The 8,359-nt window shown below is 32.1% G+C and overlaps 1 long non-coding RNA gene across 1 annotated transcript; it reads left to right on the forward strand.

Moving 5' to 3' along the window:
- The first annotated feature begins 6,375 nt into the window (after positions 1–6,375).
- Positions 6,376–7,716, forward strand: LOC120197536. Its single transcript, XR_005523278.1, has 2 exons — positions 6,376–6,921; positions 7,494–7,716. It is a non-coding gene; the product is annotated as an uncharacterized LOC120197536 (long non-coding RNA).
- Positions 7,717–8,359: the final 643 nt, after the last annotated feature.

Below are 8,359 nucleotides of genomic sequence, written 5' to 3' on the forward strand. Positions count from 1 at the left end.
GGTTCTAATTTTTTTTTTTTTGCCAGTAAGAATACATTTTATTGATAATTCGATAAGGACAAAATCCTCATTTAGACCTAAATGGTTGAAAATAGTACATTCATCCAAGCAAGCATATCATAACCTCAATTACACCAGATTTCCGACATACAAAACCAACATTTCTCCTTGGAACCTGAAACAAACACCAAAATGATTCTCCCACTTTAAATAGGCTATAACACTCATATCAACCAGATCAAAACAACGAAATCCTAACACAATAGAAACATATTACGTCAAGAAAGCTGACACCACACAATTCCTATGAAGACAACATAGATTTTGCACCAACGGAATAGTAATAGAAGTAGGGCGGTAAACACGATAAAACTATAAAAACATCCATGGAAAACTAATGAGAATCTTTGCAAAATCAATCCCACCAATCTTTAAATAACTCGTGTCTTGACATCCCTAATTTGGTTCTATTATTATCTAATATCTGGTGTTAGGTGATATCAGATAATGTTTCGATATTGATACGACTTTGCAAATATTATATGATTATTGTGTTCTAGCGGTGTGGTCAATAGTTCCTCTAAGTTCATGTATGTTCAACCAATGATAGGAGCAAGATCCCATGTGGTGATTTGAAATGTTCTACTCCATAGAATTGAGTAAATATTTTATTCTTGATAAATATCTAGGAAATATATATGTTTATACTCAATGCATCTATGTTCATATCTGATTGGCATTCTTAAGTTTATGAACTTCTTGAAATATAGTAGTGTAGATGTATACCACTGAGCTTTCTAAGTTAAACGTTTGAATTGCTTCCATGCACATGTTACAAGTTTTTTGGTTCGCGATTGAAAAACAACATCATTAGAGGAGACTCAATGAATCACGTGAGTACAATAAATGATTATGAAGGTTGAAAACTTATCAAATTTATAAATTTATTTTTATATCTAATTTTAAAAGTAAAGGAGCTCTGAATATTGTACAATCGTTTTAACTTGATTATTTTGGTTTGTATGATTTAAAAACTTTTTGGTCACTTTAATACCGAATGTGACACTCACGAACTCGTCAGAGATTACGAGTCTAAGGTGTTACAAATATAATGTTTATTATGATGACTATATGCGTGTGAGGTGGATTGATAAGTATGGTACATTTGAGTATCATGGTATGTAATATCAGCATCCTGTGATGTTGCTTGAAATGTGTGATGTCATATCTATATGAGGTAGTATGGAAAACATGTTCAATCTAGTGTATAATTTTCATACGATTATGACAAGATAATTTAAGCATGAGATGTATATAACATGTCATGTAGTTGAATTTCATGTATTTCATACAATGATTTATGTTTAACTATGCTTGGTATGACGTTTGAAGCATGTTGGATATGTATGGTACGCATATAAATCATGTTAAATTCATTTGATTGATTAGAAGTGCATGTGATATGCACGTGCAAGCATGCTATATAATAGAGTTCTGAAAAGCATGGAAATTACTTCACATGCCATATTGACATTAAGCATTTTCAAGTATGAGGAAAAGGTCATATAGATTGAACATGACATATGAAAGTTGCTTTTGATGTTGATCATGTATTCTAAAAGGCTTTGGCATCCCAAATCAATTGATGTTTATGAAAGAACTTATATGTTTTCATGGTGTTACTATGTTTTTTATATGTTCAAAGAGTCATGGAGTGATAAGAATGGCATTTGTCCACTTTTAGAAACATATATGACTTGTAAAAGTGCATAATTGGTCAGATAGGTATCAAGGGTGTTAAATCTTCAACCATAGTTAGTTTTGATGCTTTATATAGATTTATATGTCATAAAATATGTATTAAATCTATTCATATTGGTTGCACTAACTTCTGTATTGATTTGGGTATGATTCGAGATTTCCATAGTTAAATTGTTTAAATAAGATAAACCAGTTATTACGTTTTGATACCTTAGACAATATTATCAATACCTTACCAAATGAATAATTCTAAAAATTTTAATGTGCTTAAATGATATCAATAGTTACACAAGATATCAATAACTAATTATTAGTACCGATAACCTTGTCTATTTTAAAATGGTTGAGAGTAGTTTGGTTTGTTGTCTGTCCCTATGACTTATATCATGAAGGAAATGATTTCTGAAGTCATTAATGATTAACTGTGATATCTATGTTCATATGATTTAATTTTCGTACAGTGATATCACATGTTTGAGTTATCATCTGATCTGAATAAAGGATGTTTTATATAATAATTCTCAAATATCGTACTACTGAAATTTTTACCCTAATTTTAAATCAAGGGAGTTTTTTTTTTTTCCAATTTCTTTGTTGAGAAATTCTAAATCTAATCCTAATCCATTTAGAGAGAAGGAGAAGATGGACTCTTAAGGAAGGAAAGAGAGTGCTCCTAGTGGATCAAATGTGCTTGCTCATATACTTTTTTATTCTTAATTTAATTGGTTTGGTGTTTGAATTGATTGATCGAGAGAAGAGCCCATGTGATTTGGGAGGACTCCATGAACGAATACATGAAGCAATGGACTTCATGGCTTGGCTAGATCAGATGAGGTGCTGCAATTATTGCCCACTTATCCTACATTTATTCAGCTTGTCACCATTCAACATTGAGGTTATGTCTTGTTTCGTTCATGTCCAACCACAAATTAAACTGGGTCTGTTTACTAGATTTCTTAATTATGTAAATTTCCATAATGGTTAAAGAAAGAAAAGTGAAGACAATCTGCATTAAAGCATGGGGCCTTGTGCAAATGTAATCACATGGAGATGTCGAAGAAGGTTTGATCACTCGAGTTGTTGTAATGTTCAAATCTTCATTAACAAATTTGATATTTTGAATCGCAAAGAGATAAATGCATGGAGATTTTCACATGCCCATCTTATCTATTTAGTTCAAATCAATCTATTATTGATATTTTCTTTTTGGAATTAGTAAAGATTTTGTTATACCTCCTCTACACCTTTTGCGCAAACAATGCTATCGCTGATTATTGAACTTTTTAAATTTTATATCTTTAAGAAAATTGTAATCTTTTAATATGATCACTAGCATACCTACATGATCAACTAAATTTATAATATGATAGTTAGATCTATTTAGTATATAAACCTACAAATAGTCATAATCGTCCTAGGCATGACACTAGCATCAAAAGTCTATATAGAAGTCGCCATACAAGATTATAGAAGGGATCTTTTCTCCTCACTCTCCCGATTTCAACTCATCTAAATGTTTATCTTCTCCAAATAATATATTCTGTACTACCTACACTAAATCATCAATAGCTAAAATTCTCCACCCAAATTAAGAAAAATAAACTTTAAAAAATACTATAATTTCATTTATCCCATTATCTGATATGAATTTTGTCCGAGGGTTTGCAAATATAGAATAATCCAATACTAAAATGAGTATGATCCCTATAATAATAAGGGAAAAGATAGGTTTAAAACTATGTTTTCCCTTTATCTTAGACCAATCTTCACGGATTTACACCGCGTATAATGGGACACTACACGTTTATTGTATTATTTAACAAATAACACAAACTATGCTTTCCCTCTAGTTGTGTTTGATAATAATTATGTTAGAGGGAGGAATGAAATTAGTGGTATATTTATAAATAAAATTGTATGTAATGTGATGTGTAAAGTTTGATTTGATATATTTTTTATTAAAAACAAATGTGAAATTCATTTAGTCAGACACAATTAGGGTTGTCAATTCGATCAGCAACCCATTTTTCTCTCATTCCAGTAATCTTTGCGAGTTTGCTCTTGAAGGATTGTGTTCTTGTGGTCTTTGAGTTGATTCGGTCCAAGTGTACCTTCTCGAAATGAAACAAGGTGTATTCTTCTAACGTGGGAGTCATGTCTTCCTTGTTGAAAGTGAAGCAATTATACGCTGGATTACAAAATTGGATAAGAGCTTTGATCAGGGGTTCGTTTACTTTCACATACAACAGAAGGGCTATGTCACCATATTTTTGTCAGAAAGAGTACTTCACATCAGAATTCCAACTCTCCCAAATTCCACATAACTCTTGAAGATCATTTTGCTTTAGACTGGCCGGAGCGACCTCTGGTAGTACCGATATATAATCTTCAATCAAGCTGTCGCCTTTCTTTTCTGAGTTTCCTCGGACCACGACCTCACTTCCGCTTTTATCTATTTCCTTGTTATGAAAGTTCTTATCTATTTTATGACCGCCTTCTACTTTGATGACCATTTCGTGAACCAACACCTTTCTTCATGATTATGATGCAATGCAACAATAATAAATAAAACCCAGAAATACAAACAAAAATAAAACTGCGTTAGTATATCCAATGAATAATCGAAGAACAAAATAAAAACATGAAGATAAAAAATATATACATCATATGCCTTATTCACATGGTATCTACCCATCATGATATCTACCCAATCATACTTTAGTAGATCTTACCCAACATGGTATCTACCCACATGCTTCGTATAAAACCTAACCGCACGTTTTTCTAGTTCTCATACTTCTTGCAAAAATAAATAAATTCGAGGAAAAGGTTAGAATGAGTTTCCCCTTTGTGTATGCGGACAGAGATTCAGCATAAAATGGGCAGAGTTTTGGTATCACTAAAAGGGTTCTCGAATTATCGTTTGCTGGTGCCCCCTTAGGCTTGCCAAACCCTCGATCCTCACCCATTATAGGCTTAAAACGGATCAAGTTCAATTCTAGAGGATACATTTCCCTATGTCCATGCGAGGAAACTCAATGTTTCACTCGTAAACATAAGGCATGTACCCCAGAGGTTACTTGCTAAAGCCCATGCGGAGAAAAGTAATTTTTCTCACGTAAGTGTAGCATTCACCCCTACCTAACGGGACAGAGCACAGTTAGAAGGCTCTAAATATCGAAAGGTTATAGCGACAGTAAGGGGAAACTCATAATCCTTTGCCTCGATTCAAGACAATCAACAAACTAAAATGAAGGTCAAAAAACTAAAACATGGAAATCACACGTTAGTACAACTATTTTTATTCGTTAAACAAATCACAAATTAAAATGCAAAGAAGAAATTCAAAACAAACAAGGGATCAAAAACCAAATTAGAACGAACTTATAATTTTCGTTTGCAAAGACAATTAATTAATCGACTATCGGCCTGACTCTCTAAAAAAAGTTCTCAGTGGAGTCGCCAAGCTGTCGAAACGGTTTTTTAAGCGATAAGTAGTGCGGGGGCGAGATTTTGAAAACCACAAAATTTTTAATTTATTATTTTTACGATTGAATTTTTAATTAAAAACAATGCGATTTAAAAAAGTCTCTCGTCTCGAAAAATTGGAAATTCCTTTACAAATAAAAAAACATGGTTCGAGGAGTCGCCACCAATATTTGATTAGGGTGTGATTGGTCACCCAAAAATGTTGTCATTTTAAATAAAAATTAATTTTAATTAAAACAACAAATTGAGGCATGCGTTATCAAAATCTGAGTTCGGGAGTCGGTTATGCGTGGAGAAGGATTAGCACCCCCACAACGCCCTAAATCGGTACCTAGTCGATTAATTAATGTCTTTGTAACGAAATTTACAAGTTTGAGTTTAATTTGATTTATGATCCATTCAAACAACAAAATGTGGATTTTATATATAATATTCAAAAGCAACGAAATAGGTTAAATTAAAATTACCAAACCATTAGAAAGATAAAGAATACGCGATTATTTAAAAATATTGAGACTAGATCTTTAGGTCAGTTCTAACGACCTTTTCTCAACAAATTTAAATAGTCGAACATTTCTTTTTCTTTTACTCCCTAATTTTAAAGTGAATAATCAAATTTTTTAGTGACAATGACCGGATACACTTGTAATTTAAAATCGTCAAGAACAACTTTCCTGTAAGTTAAGAAAAGTCATTTAGACAATTTTAAATTAAAAGGGTATTACCCTTAATTCGATTATGTAATTAGGTTGAGTCATATACATGAGGCTAACATGCAAATATTAATTAAAAATAATAATTATCTACTTAATAAATATATTAAAAAAATACCAAACAATATACCATCTTAATACAAAAGTTATTTACATGTACTATGTAATTATATATATATATATATTAACATGTAATGCGTAAGTGTGGCTTAAATAAAAAAATAAAACATAAAGTTCCCAACTATGAATTTAACAAATATATATATCTAAAATGATGACCAAATTTCAATAAATATGAAATTAAACATGTAAATTAAAAATAAACTAACGACCCTAAACTATAATTTTACCAAACCTTTTTATATATAAATTAAACTAACCTAAACCTAAACTATTTTCACGCCTAAGGAAAATGCACACAGCCGCATCAAGCTTTCTCCATCTATTCCTCGCACAGCACCCTTCTTCTTCTTCTTTTCATGGTTGTCGCTTCTCTACTTCAAACATCATCGCACCCAACCGGCAACCCAACAACGAAAGAAGCCTAGGCCCTCCTTACAAAATGGTGTTGTCTCTCACCAAATAACCAAAACTACTACTCCGACCATCATCCAAACTGTCTCACGAATGACGTTGGCTCTCACCTTTCAAACCGAGAATTCTAACATTCTTTACTTCGCATTGAAACAGCATTCGACCGGGTAAGTTACCTAATCCTAACCAAAACAAAACTAATACGCAATTTTCATCTAACACCCATTTTTCTATCGTTTGCTTCCGATCTAAACCTTGGGATTACGAAAACGCTAGTGGAAAGCTCAAAGGACTTTCCTCGCCATTCTCCCTTTCACTCTCACGATTAACCTTAAACCATCATGTACACGCCTAACCGAAAAAGGGCTTTTAGTTTTAGTTCATGTGAAGGTATGACTCCAGTGAGGATTCAAGATCCCCTAAGGTAAAAACTAACACCTTCCTCACTCTTATTTTGTTTCTTTTTTAATTTAAAAACCCCACACACATGAAGCTACTGGAAAATTAAAGAAAGATGGAAGATACCTCAAAAACGTTATGGTTTCTATATCTTATATTGCCTTTTTTTTTAATATGGAAGAGATAGTCTCTTTACATTGATTTCAAGAGAGAAAAATGGGAGCCGAGAGAGCCTCCTTCGTTGATGAAATTCCTTTTTCTTCTTCTCGAACGATGCCCTCTCTTTTCGTTTTTTTTATTTTTAGTTTAGAAATTATTAAAACAAATGAAAAAAAATATTAACGTAGTTGCTCTCTATTTGTTGATTGTGGTATTTTTTCCCTCTTTTTCGTATCTCATCGTCCCCTTTTCTATATTTTTCCATCGAATTCTCCTTGTCATCTTGCATGTTAATTTTTTCCACATTTGGTAGTATAATGACAGGTTTAGGTAGAAATCTCTAAATTTTTATGGATTAGGTTGCTTTTTGCTCAATTTTGATGGATGATTGATTGACTTTTTCTTGATTTGGTTCAATGTGGGATGACTTTGCTGCAGGTCCCGTGAAATGCTGAAGATGGCATTATTGGCGTGAGCATGGATCTTGTTCGGTGGGTTTACACTTTGTAGTTTGGGTATCCGAATTTGCTGATTTAGTCTTGAATTGTTCCAAGCCTACTGTAATATGTATTTTTTAATTCGGGCCTAGTTTGGGCTTGTTGTACAACCTGTAAGAAAGAGAACATAAATGATATTAATACTAATATAATTGTTATAATAATAATAATAATAATATAATAGTAATAATTATAATATAATATTTATAACCATGACAAAAACTGGTGTCTGCACATGTTTAATCTGATTCGAGAAGCATATACATACTCCACTTCGACTTGAATTAAGGAGCACATTTACTCCATCTAAACCTCATCCAATACAATTCAAGGAGCATATTCCCTTCACCTGAACTTGATTTAACCAGAATTTTGGAGGTAAAAACTCGCAACTAACCCGGCCATACATAAATATATATAAGATCGTTTTTATTCAATAAAATAGAGATCTAATTAAAAAGTATATAAAAGAAGTATTATGACAATTATCTCTAAAAATACTATTATTCGTCATTAAGTCATATACTTTTAAGTTCGAATCTGGCCATATCAATATCATCGTACAGAATGAAAACTTCATTCTCGATTTTACGAGAATTTTTATGAAAGCCCCTTTCATTTGCTTCTCTTCGATGGAAGTTTTATTTTCTCATAATGCATCCTAATTTTTGGTCTAATTCTTCTTCTGATGATCGATTCAACCTCTAATAAAAAAGATATACCTTGGTCGTATTTAATTTCTTTAACAAGTTTAGAATGAGCATAACGGCCCTATTGTTCCGATGGATAGAAGAACCTATGATTAGT

This window comes from Hibiscus syriacus, unplaced genomic scaffold, assembly GCF_006381635.1.
Source record: "Hibiscus syriacus cultivar Baekdansim isolate YM2019G1 unplaced genomic scaffold, ASM638163v2 tig00117048_pilon, whole genome shotgun sequence".
NCBI classification, from domain to species: Eukaryota; Viridiplantae; Streptophyta; class Magnoliopsida; order Malvales; family Malvaceae; genus Hibiscus; species Hibiscus syriacus.